At 33.7% G+C, this 17,640-nt stretch overlaps 1 protein-coding gene across 2 annotated transcripts in view; it reads left to right on the top strand.

The window, feature by feature from the left end:
- Positions 1-8,699: 8,699 nt before the first annotated feature.
- bigmax (helix-loop-helix-leucine zipper transcription factor bigmax) overlaps positions 8,700-17,640 on the top strand; it is a 48,016-nt gene continuing 39,075 nt past the window's right edge. For both annotated transcript variants that reach the window (XM_076500240.1, XM_076500239.1), the window contains exon 1: positions 8,700-8,762. The gene's annotated coding sequence lies outside the window, so the exon portion shown is untranslated. The remainder of the gene's footprint in view (positions 8,763-17,640) is intronic.

Raw genomic sequence — 17,640 nt, 5'->3', positions numbered from 1 at the left:
CGTACTTTTGAGCATCATAAACAGTATCGTATTGAAATAAATGTATATCAGTTGATCTCATGTGTGGAGTGATATTTGCCGTCAAACAATTTAAGTACAGGATTGCAATGCATGTCGTTTAAAGCATTTTTGATGTTGTACAAACAGGTGGAAGCGTATTTGTGTCAGAGCTATTATGTACTTATTAGTTTTGAAAACCCGATTCTACATATTTTTAAATTTCAAGAGTATGTACAGGACTGTAAAGCATTGCATTCATTAGTTCCATCTTAGTAAAATGTGATATATTGAAGCCTAAAGAAGAACAGACAAAAGTGGTATTTTCCTCATTTGTCCCTTTATTCCGAAAATATAGTTCCAAACTCCATGACTACTAGCAGATACTTGACAATTTGTGTAATCTGTTGAGGTAAACCATCATATATAAGATCCAGCGAAGTGCATGTATTTTGGTACACCTAGCACTTGGTGTAGTTCTGCAACGACCATATTTACTATTTGATTTTTGTGTAGGTGCTTCAAATCATGCTATCCATTGTTCAGTTTACCTCATCAGTGATAGACTAGGCTTAAGTGTCGAACACTTTGGCTGCTTGGCTTGAGTTCTTCGCAATGAGGAACACGCGTAATTGATTACGGTTACTCATATTTGAGAGGGAGCCAAGTATATGCAGCTTTTTGTCTGCAAGAAAAAAACTGGCAACCACAAGAACGAATTTTTCTAGCCTTTTCAAAAATCAGTCGGTTTTATGGAAAGTCAGGCAACAACTCGTAATGGTTTTTACCAATATGAGTGAGTAATTACTCTTGAGTGAAAATACATTATAATATATTTTAAAATACATAAACCACACTATATCTTCCATTTCCAATGCCAGAGTAGGGTTAAGATTATTTTGAAATTTGCAACGGAAACATAAAATAACTATAAAATGTTTAAAACTTCTTTCTAATGGATCTCGCGCATGTTATGATACAGAATAACAACCGTGATGAAGAATGATACCTTAGTGTATATATTTGTTATAATGTTTTTTGTGTTGCAGATCATAGAAGATGGAAACCGTAACTATTAGCAATAATTTTTCCAACTAATTGCGGTGCTGAATATATTGTACGTACAGCTTCATGGTTTCCATAAGTACTCGCATCAGTACATTTTTGGGGAGCTTGAATGACCAAAGAACTGTCACGCCAATGTCCATAAAAGTGTCTCACTCTGATATTTTCAAGGGGAAGTATTATTTATGTTTAAAGAAGAGTGTTAATCAAATAGAGGAACATACTTTTAAAACGAAGAATATAAAAGTATTTATGATATAAGGCATCGTATGAAGAGCAGCTTTGGACAATTAAATATAGAATTAGTTATCCAGAGCTGTCGTCATACATACTATAATGTTCATAATGTTAGAAAAAATGAGTCTGACTCACCACTTTTGCAATGATCTTTATGGTTTGTGGTGGTCAATTAAGCTTGTTTATACCATCAGTTGCAACTAGTTTGTTTATTAACTTATTCCACATGTTTTGCTGACTACAGTAGTCATTTGTTTCAGTTGTAAGTAGTACAAAAATACGATAAAAACTGACAAGGATTTACTGATTATTCTGAAATTCACCTTTTAAAATGATATCACTATTACTATCTAGGTGACAATGTTTTTTGCCAACAATAACACTCTTGTGTGAAATAATTTTTATCTAACAAACTCGGCTTCTTATCAAATTGTTGTCAGCTCGTTTATTTGTGTCGTTTAAATACAATAACTTATAATTCTAATTCAATAATTAAAAAATTGAGTAATCATAATATCTTGCCATCGCCATCCATACTGAAGCTTACTTGATGTCTTTTCATAAAATGAAATTTCACTAGCTTAGAAAAAGATATAACTCAATAACCAAAAATATTTTTTTCAGGGTACGAAAAGAACGACTAAATCAACTACATGTAAAAATTCGCGGCTCTGTGTTTTCTTTTTAAAATTCACAGTAAATAGCTCTGGTCAATGCTAAATGAGTTCCGGCTAACAACTTAAACAAGATAAAACTACTATAAAACATTTTATTTACATTTTACTCTAACGTGAAAAATCTAATCCTTGCTTTGTCCAATAAAATTTAATATTTCTTCATATCTGTTTCTAAAGCTGTGTTCTATCAATAAACTACCAAACCATTGGTTTCACATTACAAAATGATGGCAATCAAAGTAGTACATAACTTTTTTTTTAAAAAAAGCATGAATGTATAAAAAAGAAACATTTAGGTTGGTGAATTACACAAAATAAATGTTGGAAAATACCAAATCGAAACTATTTTTTAGTTAAAAATAGTGAAATGCAGATAGAATTATTTGAATTTTGAAATCTGACAGACATGTGTTCTCCAGGCACGTAACGCGTGTTCACTGGGCAAGATAGGGTTAAGAATATATAGCAATAGACGTTGCATATCCAAACCGAAACTATCCAAGATCATAGTTCAAATTACGTACAGGAGGATATTCAATAAGCCATGACTTCTTTTGAATAGTTCGAATACCCGTCACACCAAACATGCTTGCCCTTTCAATCGTGGGGACATTATAATGTTACGATCAATTCTACTATTCGCTGGTAAAAGAGTAGCACAAGGGCTAACAGTGGGTGGTAATGATTAGTTGCCTACCTTTAGTCTAACACTGCTAAATTAGGGACGGCTAGCGCAGATAATCCTCGTGTAACCTTGCGCGAAATTCCAAAACAAACAAACAACCTTTTCAATAGAGATGAGTCTACAATGTGACATCTGATAGTGGTGCTTTATGAATACTAAAGATCTTATATATACAAAATTACAGGAGTAAGTCCGATCAAATGATAATATATACGTATACACAAAGAAACATTGGATAGAACGTCGAGTTTTCATGTTTTTTTCAGATGGCAACCTTTAGGTCTATAAATCCTGTGAGTGAATAAGATACGAACGCGTAGTCAAACATGTTACCTTAAAGTATTTATTAACTTTATAAAGATAAAACTGCATCAGCTGTTACACGAAAGTTGAAAACTGTTTTCATTGAATGATGTTTTAAAAGAAATTTGCACTAACATAAACTTATTCTCTCAGTGGCATAGCGTTAAGTCTGCGCAGTTATAACGCTATAAATCGGGCGTTGACACTTGTGATGGCACAGTATAGATAAACCCACTGTGTAACTTTGCGCTTAACTATAAACAATCATAATCTGGTTTTTACCAAAGAACAGTATCATTAATTTCAAGATGTTCTATCTTGGAATGCTTTTAAGCGGCAGACATCGCAATAAGAGGTAGAATAAAATGTAAGAGGAAATATATTTATATTATTAGTGCACCAGCTCATGATTTGACATACTTTGAATGGTGGCACAGCGTTGTAAAACAATGACATAGCAGCTCGTCCAGCAGTACGCAATTATTTGTAAGATGAAAATGGTTCCGTGGGTAGGAACAGACAAGTGTGAAGATTTATTTGCTCACCCAAGCTCTCAAGACAAAATAACTCTCGTCCGGACCCAAGCAGTACAAACCCACGTTCCCACAACCATTAATCAGGAAACCCAGACCCGTGTTCCCAAAATGACCAGGAAAACGAAAACCGAAAGACAACTTGCAGAACAACCTTTTGAGAGTTTCAGAACTCTCCTTCACGTTCGGGCACTACTTAACCGTACGCCCTACAACGAGCCCAGCCAGGCCCAGTTTCGTACAACTACACAAGAGGAAGATAACCCATTCTTGCAGTATTAATTGATCCAGTCGTTTCCAATTCTTTCTTGAATATTCTCTTCAGTATAGTTGCTGATAGTCTTGTATGTATTAAACCTATTTTTTTCTTTCCAACATCCTTCACCAGGTTCTGTCTGACTTTGAATGTGGGTTTCCTCGGGGTGTTTCTGTTTACCCCCACAGCAAAAAACATTTACATTGTATTGTTGAATCCTGTTATCTCTGCCCTGAAAAGGCGACTTATCATGTAAAATTAAAGTTAAAATTAGGTTACAACCAACATTTTAGCAATTTTTAAATCACACTTTTGTTCTAGTTTAATATATCTTCAGTTGTAAATCCTCAATTCGCGAACTTCTTGCTCTACCACAGTCTTGGAACACCCAGCAAATTTCCAAGATGTCACAACCTACCAGCCAAGACACCTCTCTTTCACTACCGTACGTCCTGAATCACAACTTATCTTGAACGTTCTTTTTTAATATTAGCATTAATCCAGATTAAACTTGCATCAAGTAATTCGATATGGGTAATACCCATCAAGTTACACCATTATTTCTTTCCATTAGAACCAAACCTTAGTTCCGAGAGCGAGGCTGAAAAGAAACTAAAGTTTCTAAGTGCTCCTGATTATCTCGCAATTCGGGGCTTGTGAGATATAAAACCAAAGCTACTGCCAATTTAAATAAATAATAAAATACACTTGAACAAACACCAAGTATTGTTTAGTTTCTATGTAGCTACGATAGTAGATAATTTAAATATACTGATAAAGGCTGCTGTGATATATGGACGTGTCGTACATTTTTCAAATTCTTATTTTGATATAGTTTTGTTTTTGAATTTCGCGTAAGGCTACACAAAGACTATCTGTGCTAGCTATCTCTAAGTTAGCAGTGTAAGACTAGAGGGAGGACAGCTAGTCATCACCGCCAATTCTTGGGTTACTCTTTTACCAACGAATAGTGGGACGACCAAACATTATAACGCTCCCACAGCTAAAAGGCGAGCATGTTTGGTGTGACGGGGATTCAAACTCGCGACCTTCAGATTACAAGCCGAGCGAGCCCGGCATGGCCAAGCATGTTAAGGCGTTCGACTCGTACTCCGAGGGTCGCGGGTTTGAATCCTGGTCACCCTTTCAGTCGTGGGGGCGTTATAATGTGATGGTCAATCCCACTATTCGTTGGTAAAAGAGTAGCCCAAGAGTTGGCGGTGGGTGGTGATGACTAGCTGTCTTCCATTTAGTCTTACATTGCTAAATTAGGGACGGCTAGCGCAGATAGCCCTCGTGTAGCTTTGCGCGAAATTAAAAAAACAAACAAACATACAAGTCGAGGGCCTTAACCATCTGGCCATGCTGGGCCTTTCAATATAGTATTATTCGAAATTCGCCAGTTATTTTGTATATGTTCAGATTCACCTAATAAGTGGTCGAAAAAGTTAAGTTGTTTTAATGTTACTTACCTTTCTTTTGTTATTCTCTTGAGATAACACCTGATCTGCATATGGGAGTATGGCAGTAACATTGTATGTTGTACAAGGATGTTTCAGCAGTGTCTTTCAATGATAGGGCAGGTTATGTGTCGAGATTAGGACCTTCCTTAAGTTTGAATGAGAATAATCAGTCATATGGATAGTCCTGTGATATGCAGCTATACCACACATTTTCTATTTTTTTTATTTTGATGTACGTTTGACAAATGTTTTTTCTTCGTCAGTGCAGTTTTCGCATAACACGTGGTTTAGAAAGATGTTAAGCTTATTTTATTTCCACTGCTTTTATCAAGAAGAGATCCAGTGAGGCTTTCAGACCAAGAAGTTAATGGGCACAATGAATACATATTTTATGAGCAATTAGAGCTTGAGCACATGTTAACCCCATAAAAGTTTGCTTAATCAAGGTAATTCATTGATTACTCTGCCTCTCAAAGCAGCTTTTAAAGGAAACTAATAGCCGTAACTAAGTGATTAAGACCCTTTTTCAATCAATACATCTAGCTGATCTTTTGACCAATTGGAATTCATCAACCTTGCATTTTTAGTCTCGATTTTTACCATTTAAAATTTGATTCTGGACCATTTGGTTACCTTGTTTTTCAACCAGTCAAATGTGTTTTTCATTATTATGTGCCAAACATACATTTTCAATATTCTTCTGTGGAAGGAAAAAGTTATGATGACACAACCATGCTCAGGACTTTCTGTTTGGAGAAAATCTGAACTTCTTTGCCAATGCAAAGATACATGAGGTCTTACTAGAAACCAGAAATTCTCTATTGGTTGAATTGAGTCAGCCACTACAACTAATTGCTACAACATTGGCAGATGAAAAAGATAACGTGTGGGTATTTAAATATTAAGAACCTGTTCATAAATTTGTTATCATATGTTGTCTGATGATGGTGATATAGAGGCATCAAATTTGCAACCACCTCTGTTGGGGCTACTGCATCCCAAAGTTGAGGGAGATCTTTTAAAGTTCCTTCTAAGGACAGCCACGCAAGAGGAGGAGAATAAAGAAGAATGATGCTAAACTAACACCCCTACCACCATCTATAGTGAAGATTTTAGTGGTCACTACTGCCAAGAGTCAATTAGGTGTTGTGATCTTGATGCCTGTACTCATTTCACCACCATCAATGGTGAGAGGAACCTTTGGATTAAACTAAAAAAGCCTCCACTAAGACGCTCAACCGAGAATATCGCAGGTATTATTGGACCACAAGACTAGTAAGTTGTAGGACTCCAAATGTCAAGCAGCCACTACAAAATTATCCGAAGAGTTGAATTAATGACAGTCGAGGGTAAATATGCCAAAGACCCAAACCAAACTATCGTCATATTTTTAACGATGGCACAGATTCAGTTTCAAAAGTAGCTTTGCCAACAAAAGGTGACCAAATTGACAAAAGTATGAATCTTGTATAACCATAGAGAATATTATCTTTAATGGCTAGAGGAAGAAGTTTGCCATCTATGGGTGGAACTGAATCAAATCAATCAGGATTTCTTTTGAACCAAATCATTAATTTAATTGATACATGGCGGCAATCAGTTGGCAACCACTTTAAAGGTTTGGTTGTCAGGGCTAAAATAAGGGTAAGGTGAACTGGAACTAGTGTTTAGCAATGCGATAGGCGAATACTTTGTGTATATTTTTAAAGCAAGAATTGCGCATGTTGTGTCTATCTCTAATATTGTTCTTTTTTCGTTTCTTTATCTATTATTTCTAAACGTATACAGTGTAACAGTTTGTGAAAAATAAAGAGTTTTTATTATATCTTGTTGACAAAGGTATGTATTGATATACGTTCTTTTTTATTTATTACAAAGGTATTTTTATTTGTAATGGCTATCATGTTATTGTACTGTTATAAAGGGTATACTTTTCCAATTTAAGTCGTATTTTCATTGAAGGGCCTAATTCGTGATTTTAATATATTTGTTCAAAGTTTAGTATTTCATTATGTATTGAAACTGTTGTAAATGTTTATGGTAAAAGATTTTACATCTTGTTATTACTTGTGAAGAATATTTTGTACTTTATGCTAAAGGATTTTAATTGTGGATTTTTCTGTAGGGTTGAAACTTATAAACAACAATGTTAAAAGTTATGTTATATGTAATTCATGTAGAAAAGAGAATTTCTTTACGAGTTTTTCTTCGTTAAAGACTTTGTATTGTAAAACATGTTGTAAGTTGAAGTGTAATTTATTTTAGTCTCTAGTGTGTTAAATTATGTTCAACCTGTGATAATGACAGAGAACCTGTTTTATGTGCAATCCTCTTTTATCAAAAATTTATTTTATATTTGTTAAAGATTCTCATTCTTAAAGATTTTTATATGCTGTATTTGCTTGCATCTGATTAGAATAATATATTTTTTTATTCTTGTATAGTTTCATTGTTAAATAGTTTTTGTTTTGAATATACATTTCATTCATCGATGAAGGCTATTGTTATAGCAAAATTTTGACAGGATCGTGACTTGAAATGTATTGGTTTAAAGTTAAAATTAATTCTCAGTCTCAGAACAACTCTGCAGCAGGGGCTGCATAAAAAATGTGGTATATAAATATTTTTTGTTTTGATATTTCCCAGTGAAATTATATTATTCATTCTGGATTTCTAATTCGTTATGTATACGTGTAGATTTCACATAACACGTCGTCGAGAAAGCTATTCATTTGGTTTCGTTCTAGTTGCCTTTATTTCTATGTCATTCTCTGTACCTCTGAATACTACATGTTGTACAAGGATGCGGATAACAGTGTTCTTCAATTGTAGTTCAGGTAATATCTATTGCTTACAGCTCTAACTGTGTTCTGAGAAGAATGAACAGTTTCCATGTATCGCTAGCTATTCTGGCAAATGCGAGGTTTCATGTGAACTAAGGAACATTGCATATAAATGGTTCGGAACAGGATTTGGAAGAGTAAACTACTGAAATGATTCAGTAAAGGCACCCATCAGAGTATTCTAAAGAGACGTACAACTATGTTTTTGTTTAGTGTGTAATAAAGATTTATATTTCTGCATTTTCACTTTGTGTGTCCAATCTCATTAGTCCATTTCACATCGAATTAGTTAGTAAGAGATATAGTAAGAGATATATAGTAATATGTATTTGGTTCGAATTTCCTGTTAGGAAAAGAACTTATCCGATATAACTCGAAAGTTAATTCAGATTTATCTGGATATATCACACTAGGACTCGTGGATGCCTAAATTGAGAGGAAACTTTCTTGCTTTGTTGAGCGCAGGATAAGTACTGAACTCTTTCTATCCGCAGATAATTCATTTTATCTAGTTAAAAGACAAAGTGGTAAGTTCTAACCTTCTGTTCTCATTCTCTTGTTTACTGTTCATATTTTTGGATTTAAAAAATATTATGAAACTGAAAATCCCAGGTAAATACGTATTTTATAGCGCCCTCTGGCTATTTATATTTATACATTACAGATGCGTCAGCTATTCCCGTTTGGAGAGGAGTTATACAAGGTTTGTTTTTTTTATAATATTAGTATTGTGTGATTTAGTAATAAAATGATATATATATGTACGATATTGAAAGTAATTTGTACTTAACGCATGTATGTATTTCATTTAGTTAAACTGGAACTGGTAAAGGTAGTTAACATCCTTGTAATATTAATATTATAGGTCAAGCAAGCTCAGTACCCTATACTACTATTATTAATGGATAAGTGTAATACTATTACTGGTGTTAGTAATGTTAGTACTACGACAGTTCTCGGTACAGTGTAGAACTATAAGAGTAAAATGTAATGCTGTAGATCTTAATACTACGTAAGTGCATCATGTACTAGTGATTTGTTTAATTCGTATTATGAATCGGTAAAACTAAAAGTAGATTTTCCAGTAAAAATTATTTTAACTTAAGTGAAAAGAAACTCCAGTACTGGAGCTTGAAGTTTGAACCCTGGACTTTTTGCTAACAGGACTAGTATATCTAAGAGTACAAGTTATCCTTGTCTCTTTCAGTGGGTTGATTTAACACTCCTCAACCAAATCATAGAAGCCCAACAAGAATCACATGTATATATATATGTATATAGACACACACACCTATGCAACTATTGTTAAACTTGTATTTAGAAAAGGCTTATGGAGTAAGAAAGACTGGAATGGCTTGTACTTTTGAATAACTCTGTTGGACATAGCATTGGTCCTGTTTGCCAAATAACCTGAGTTCAAACTCCAGTCCCAGAGTTTCTTTTCACTTATTGGTTTTTCTCACAATAATGTTTGTTGGAAAGTTTGTATTTGTATTAAAGTAGGACACTTAGGTGAAGTTATTGTCAAACTGTAACAAGTAATGTAGCTTAGGCATGACAGTGCAAGTCTAATGATAACATTAGTTATTATACTTCATTAATTATCAGGACTTTTATTCCTCAAACTAATTAAGCAACAGCACATTTATACCAGTACGTATTTTTTAATACACTAATTATCACTTCAGGATTGAAATTAAAATATGCTTACCCCAGTGTTAAATATTATATGTAGTTATATTATCATATTAAAATTTTATAAATCAATAGAAAGTTTTGAATGTTCATAAATATGGGCTTTTATAAATATTCAAAATTAAATTAGAAGAACAGGTTTGAATTTTTTGATGTAGACATTTCACTAAGATGATACATCTTATGTACTCCTCTACACTTAAATAAAATTTCTGATTTCACTATTTAGAAAAATAAAAACTGTAGTGAAAAAGCTGTAATTGCAGTTCTAAAGTTTAATGGTGACTTTTGTTTATAAAAACATACAGAAATTTAGGATTGTTTCTATTGCTCACCAAGGCATAAGGTTAAAGTAATATAAATTACTTAAATTTGTTTGTTGTGTGTACATAGAAGAGTCACTGTAATTCAATGATAAGTTTACTATTGGTTTAGGAGGCTTCAATTATGTACATGTATACTACTTGAAATTTCTAAAAGAATTTAAAACCCCTCTCCTAAAACCTCTTTCTTAGGATTTGCCATCAGGGCACTTAATAAAAAAAAAATCAAATCATATGTACTAAAGGAAAATATGTAAGAAACAAAATTTGTATTGTCAAAGTTTATCTTGTATACAGTGAATCATTTTGAGTAAAGTCAGTGTATTTCTTTATGACAAAATATTCATGATTAAAAGAAAGTGAAATTAAAGACAACACATACGTGTTTATTAGTAAATGTGAACTAAAGATGAATGCACAGTTACATAGAGTAATTTTTGCTCTCTAATTACAGGCCTTCCACATTGTATTTCCTATTTTTGAAGGTTTCTTCTATACATGTGTAACTTTCTATGATTTGCTATACTTCTTACTTGTACATGTTTATCCTAACTCTTTGAGGAGTATGAATTCTTTTATGATGCACCATCTGGTAAAAAAAATATAACCCTTTTCAATTTCCATATTCCTACATTCACTACATAAAATAACGTACATTAATAATGTTACAGATGAGAGTTTATAAATATGTAGATTTGTCTTTGTGATTGCTTAAATATTAATATAAAGCCACTTGACTATTCTAATACTACAAAATTCTGACTGGAGAACACTAGCCATATTATACATGTATTATTAACCCTTTCATGATGGGCTTGGTACAGTATACATAAGTATTTATAAGTTGATGCAGCATTTGTACCATCTCAAAATTTGGTAGACTTTTAGCAAAAATTAGTCATTTGTACACAGAAATTCAGATTTTTTAATAAAGTATTTTTTTTTAATTAAAGATTAGTTTGGAAAATATTGAGTCTGGTTAGTTTTTAGTCTGAGTGTAAAGTGATTTTCATGTTATGATTAAAAAAATATTCTTCATTCCAGAAATCTCAAATATTATTTGTGTAATCTATAAAATTTCCTAAATACATTTCAAATATTTGTTTTCAGTAAGACTATTTTGTGTGTTATTTTTTCTATCCTATCTATATAGGGTTTGTAAATTTGACCAAACTCATAATCACCATAAAAATTAGGAAATGAATATAAATTATTCTTTTGTCATTATAGAATGGCTACACGTTATAACACAAAAACACAAATGTTTACTCCAAGTAGCTTTTATCTCGTAAGTTTTTGTGTATGTATGTATATATATGTATTATTTTTATTATATTGGCCTTTCAATCATACCTTGCTAACAATACAAAAGTTATAATGATATGGTGTACATGTACTCATGTTACCATATTCAGTAAGATAAAACTGACCTTTAGTCTTTACGCAGTGACCTACCTTGGCTATGTTTCAGTGGACTAGTATTTTGTAAAATAGCCACATTTCAATTGTTGTGCATAATATACATATATACATTATTACTACTTACAGATAAGTTTTCAAACTTAAACATAGAACAGTGAATAACTATAGCAAACAACATTTCTTCTAGTTATGACTACCTTTGTACTTGTTTTTTGCTTGCCATAGGTTATTAAGCTTTTATTAATTTCACACATGAATGACGTGAAAGTAAATCATTGTTTAGGATTTACTTAAACATTTGAAATAGCCAAAATGCCATAAATTGATACCATAGAATTCTGCTATAATTTATCAAACCTAGTAACCAATTTGCATTTTGTCTAAAAATATGTAATTTCAAGCAGACTAAAGTCACAACCTTCCTGCTTGAAATCTTAGTTTGAAAGAATGAGATGGATTTCTAGCACTTTAAAATGTTTAAGAGAGCAACTAGTGGGACATTCTGAGCTTTCAGTTATTTACGTGTTGTATATTAACATAAGTGTATATGAGGGACCATTTCCAAAATTGAAAAGATATGATCAGGGCCAGTACATAAGCCATATCTCAACAAGTAGTAGTTCTCGTTTTATATTCTAGCTAATCAGTATTAGTAACTTGTTCCTAATTTGTATGAAACTGTAAACTTAGTATCTCAATATCACAGACATTTAATTTAAGCCAGTTCTGCATTCAGCATATCATATGACTCACAAAAATTGGTATTTAGGTGTGTTCTTTTGATATTTACTAATTAACTGATATGTAGTACTAAAACTTGAATTGTAACTTGCAGTTTGATACCAAACTTGTTAGCATAAATTCGTAAAATATTAGTTCAATGTAATTTTGAATACAAATATCACAAACATTTAATTTGAACCAATGCTACATTTAGCATGTCATGTGACTCACAAAATTTGGTCTTTCATTTGCTTTAGATAGTTACTATATGAAAAACATGCATGTTCAGACAATGGAGAAACAATGTAATATCGAACAGGTAGAGATATTAAAGACTTAAACAACTTGATGAAGTATTTTTATTTTGTAAACAAAAGATGCTGCATAACAAGATTTGCACTCAACAACTCAAGATTTTATTGCAACATTGAACTTATTAATATCATCAAAAATCATTTCCTGTTTTCAATATGAATACTTGCCTTTCCTGATGATCATAGCTATTTTTGACTTGACTGGCCTCTAGTGCCCGAAGTTTTTGTTTGTTAATAACCCGGAAACCCTCCTCTTCTACCATGTGGTTTGGCTGTGTTCAAACACGCAAATCAGCACGTGACAATTCTCCATCAGTAGGAGTGTAAAAACCTACATATCATAGCTGAATTCTTGATTTGGCATAAAGGTGTTAAGACCCAATGGTTGATTTCAAACATTTGTTTTTCTTCTTTAGTGTGTTTTGAAAATATTCAGTTAAGGATTTTCAAATATCAAAGCATTGTTTATAATTCATTATCAAGATGGATTTCTTTATTTGAATGTGAATCCTGTTTTTAACTCGTTCCAGTTCTCAATCAGTATTTATGCATTCATAGTTTAATATTATGACTGAAATGGTAACTGACAGCACCAGCTTTTAACATCCTGTTAAAACAGTGGAGAAAGTATCATCCATAGTTTGGTGGGAGAAGCTTCTTTCATGTGTGCTCAGTAATCTTTTGGTTTACAAGTACTTCTGTGAGTACCTAAGGTGTTAGGTCAGGTTGATGTGGATTTGGATGGCCTCCCCCTACTTCTTTGGTGTGCATGCATGCTCTCAGCCTGTTAAAGAACCTAGACCTCAGCCAACATTTGTAGAGTTGATATTACAGGTACATTGTGTTTTATTTTTATCATACATGCCATTTGATCCCACCCTTCTTTGTTAACTGTAATACCTAGTTCTGAGTTTATTTTCTCCCTTTACCTGATATTGAGGCCCATGCTGAATGTTTTGCAGGTCAATTATGTGCAGGGGATTAGAATGTTATGCTATCACATACTGCATGGGCTCATGTTCTTGCATATTATCATTTAACAAACCCTCGAGACATTCAAGTTTTGACAGAAGGGCTTTTCCACAAACCTCCCACGATATACCTCATCTCATTTCTTCCCTCATAGGCTTCAGGACTCTATTCCTGACTTTTTTTGTCATCTCCAAGACCTGATTTTGGTGTCCTGTTTTTGTTCTTTTCCATCTCAGTCATTTTCTTAATGTGGCTCAGTTTACCATAGAATCCTACCTGTCTCTCAGATGGGCCATTCTTCAAGGGCTTTGAATGATATGATTGGAAGTTTCTGATACTTATCTTCACCATTCCTATTGCTTCACTTCATTATCTGTGTTTTGTTTACAAGGATCACATTTATCAATTCTGATCTCTTCCTTTTAAGCTAGTATCAGCAGTATAAATTTTCTATAGCGCAGTCCATTCATTTGCCCAATTCTTCCTGTTTCATTGGCTCAATTTTCATCTTTATATGGATAGTTGACTTCTCCAGACTCTGTCCTTCACAGATTCTTCCACACACACCAAACTTCTCACCAGAAAAGCTTCTCAGGTAGGCTAGATTACCTAGATGAAGTCCAATATCCATCCCACCCAATATCATACTCAGTTGAGCCCAACATTATCCTCTTTTCCTGTGAGAAAAAGAGGTTTCAGTTAATATGGCACTATTAGTATCTTCTCTCCATGCAAGAGAGGTTCTGTCTCTATTGGACATCACTCGAAGTTCTTATCTCTTTGGATCATATCCATATACATTTCTTGCAATATGTACTATAAAATCAATGGAACTTTATCAGGGGACCTTCTGGATTTACATACATCCTTTCCTGTTTCATTTAAATTCAACATCCTCTGGTGGTTAGAGAGGGGTAACATGACAGTGGGGGTACCTGTTTTTAGATATTTATGTATTCCTTCACAGGTACGTTATTGTCAAGATGGGTAGCATGCTGAAGTACATAGATCTTTGATAATTAGTCTCAGGAAGAGGTAGGTCTTCACTTTAGTCTTTTAGTTTTGGGCAATGGTTCAGTTTTTTCATATCTGCAAAGCATGACAGTTATGCTTCATTCTGACAACTTAGTGGTTGCCACTTGTGGTTTGGTGGCAAGTGGGTGAAAAACCAACTCAGTAACAGTAAATTATGTTGAAAGACAGATCATCGACTGGACAAGTTGTTGAAATGCAACTAGTTGAAAAATGAACTTGTTGACAGTTGTGTCACGAGATGGATTTGTTGTTATATTGAGGTTTACTTAGGGGGGTGCATGCATGTTTACATACATGCGTATATTAGTAATTTATTTGTGAAGGTACAAACTCGGACATGATGAAAATTTGGAAAACTAAATTTTTATTGAGTTATATCTTGTAAAATTAGATAAAATAATGAAGAATGAAAGTAAGTCAAGTTTGTGAGATGTTGAATTTATACTCCAAAAATGAACTGAATAAGAAAAAAATAAAAAATATTTAAATTTAATGTATTTATAGATATCTTATAATAAAAACTAAAAATGACATAATAATGATTTCTACAGTAAAAATCTACAGTCTTGCCAAAATGTTGAGCTAATTATTTTACTTTGATAGCTATAAGCACTCACCTAGCCTACTATTGGCAGCACTACTGGTACATTCAATATATCCCTATGTCAACAAGTCTGTCAGCAAGTGATAGTATTGTTGGGAAGTGGGTTGTCATTGAGATTTCTGTTGACTGGTAATGTTATTGATGAGTGTCTCTGAGTTGGCTGTTGCTTAGTTGACCCTGAACCATCTCTTACATCACACCATTCTAGAGCTCCTCTTCTGGGCTCACAGCCAGCACATTTGTTTGTTGGCTTGTCACAAATCAGGTGCCCTCAAACTTGTCTCAGTTTGTCTGCCCCATCTCAGTGAGATTCTTCCCATGAAATGGTTTCTTAACCCCAAGTTATTCTAATAATTATGTTCACAATTGGATGCTCTCCATATGTATGCATTTGCCATTCAGTTGATTGATGCACTTCATCACCTGGTAAGGGTTACTCAATTTCATTTCTTATGTTCCTGCACTCTGGTGTTCTTCTTCCTGCATCTAAAATGTAAAGTTAAAAAAAAATGTATTTCTTAGTTTTGCCCTCCATAAGTTTCTTTCTTTCTTGTCTTCACCAGACAACTGTAGATTAAAATATAAAAATTAATCTGTACAAGAATACATGACTGTTATAATTACTGAAAAAAGTTTCCTAAATATATGAGTGGATTTTATAGTAGGTAATAATAATCCAAGTCAATTAATGTCAGTATAACTGAACAGTTTACTTGGTACTTCATTTGTAACTAGTAAGTATTTATGAATTCTCATGAACATTGCTCTCTAATAGAGTTCTTAAACTGTTCACTTGCCAAAGATACTCTTGAATTTTTTTGTCACTGCTATGTCAGGCTGGTACAGTTTACTCACTGGGAACACTGATATCTGCAATAAACACCAATGGAAGTATGTTGTCATTTGAAAAGTAATCTCTTGCATCTCCTTACCCTGGAGAGGCTAACAGTGAATTCTGCTCTTTTATAAGATTTCCATTCAAGGACAAAAAAAATGCTTTGATACACTCAAATGTTTTTCACATAAATATTCTTTGCTAAAATATGTGTGCATATTATATGGTACTTCCATTCTATTTTGGATCATCTCTTGTGTATGGTCTGTGTTTTATGGTGATTGTGTTGTGCACAGCACGTTTTTTTGGCTCTGTCCATTTCTTCTGAGTCGTGCCAATTATTCTGTGTTTCACCCTATCAGATCTGTCAACTACCAATGATCTTGCCTGTTCATTTTCATCATTCTTTGGAGGAGAATAACCAGGTTGACGTGTGGATTACTTTCTGTGCCTTTGAGTCATGCTACTTGCACCTTCTGGTTGTTTCCCACTCAGCTAGATATAGTTTCCTTTTGTAGTAATTTTCCATATATCAATACAAATCTAGGTGGGGAAGTTTTTTTTTTTATGGATTCTGGTCTGTTGTGAGTGATTGCTGTCCAGATATACTGATATTCTAAATTCACACTACAAGATCTATGAGGTTCACCACACTTGCTGTGAAGATGTGGTATTCTACAAGACCAATTGCAGACTCTTCCGTTTGGTATATTACATTACAAGTATGTCCATACTGAACCTTACACTCGTGCAGTTACATAAGCAGAAATAGATTGCTGCTCATCTCTAGTGTTCTTTAGATTACTGGAATTGAGATTTGTCTGTTTTTCAAAATAGGGTTTTGTGGTGATCCTTGCACTTTCTCCAGCAATGTGTTCCTCCAGACTTTCCAATATGTTTCTTTTTCTTTTTTTCCAGTGCAGGAGTCCTTATCATGTACTAGTTCCAAGCTGCTGAGATGAAAGATTGTGGAGGAATCTTCCAGAATGTGTAGAATTCCACTTAGTTAAAAGTAGGGTGGTGGCATTCTGCTTCTGTAGAAGGCATGACTATCTTTTTGCTGTGAGTCTGAAATTTTATTCCAGATACTGCTGGTTCTAACTGGACTTTTTTTTTTTTTTGTCAATTTTGCAGTTGGCACCTCTTGCTGGGATCCATTCTTCCTACTGCTGTCTGGCTATTGGTTCCTGGGCATTTAGTTGTTGTTAGAGCTGGACTCACCAACATAAGTCATTATGTGCAAGTGGGTTGGTAACTTCTTCTACCACAGTCTTACTTCTTCAGTGATGATTAATTTTGGATGATAATTCATTTTCCTTGTGGCATTTTCAGTTCTCTGACATTGTCCATATGTAAGTTCCTGGGGTTTCTTGCTGCAACTTGTACTGGATTTGGACACATGATGTAGGCTTCTCTTTTTTTTTTTTATAGTTTCTATACTCTAGATGAATGGTTGAAGATCCTACTCCTAACATGGACCTTTTGAGTTCCCCAGTGTCACTGGTCTGGAATGGAGTTTATATTTTGCTTAAAAGTACAACATTCCCTAGAGAGGGAAGACTCTGTGGGTGCTCTTCAGGTGTTTTTTAAGTGTGCTCATTTAGGTAATTTTACAATTGTCCCTCCACACTGGATGTGGGATTCTAATTGTGACTGTG

Source organism: Tachypleus tridentatus, chromosome 4, assembly GCF_004210375.1.
Source record: "Tachypleus tridentatus isolate NWPU-2018 chromosome 4, ASM421037v1, whole genome shotgun sequence".
Taxonomy (NCBI): domain Eukaryota; kingdom Metazoa; phylum Arthropoda; class Merostomata; order Xiphosura; family Limulidae; genus Tachypleus; species Tachypleus tridentatus.
The sequence above is the reverse complement of the archived record's forward strand: the minus strand, read 5'-3'. Positions and strand labels throughout refer to the sequence as shown.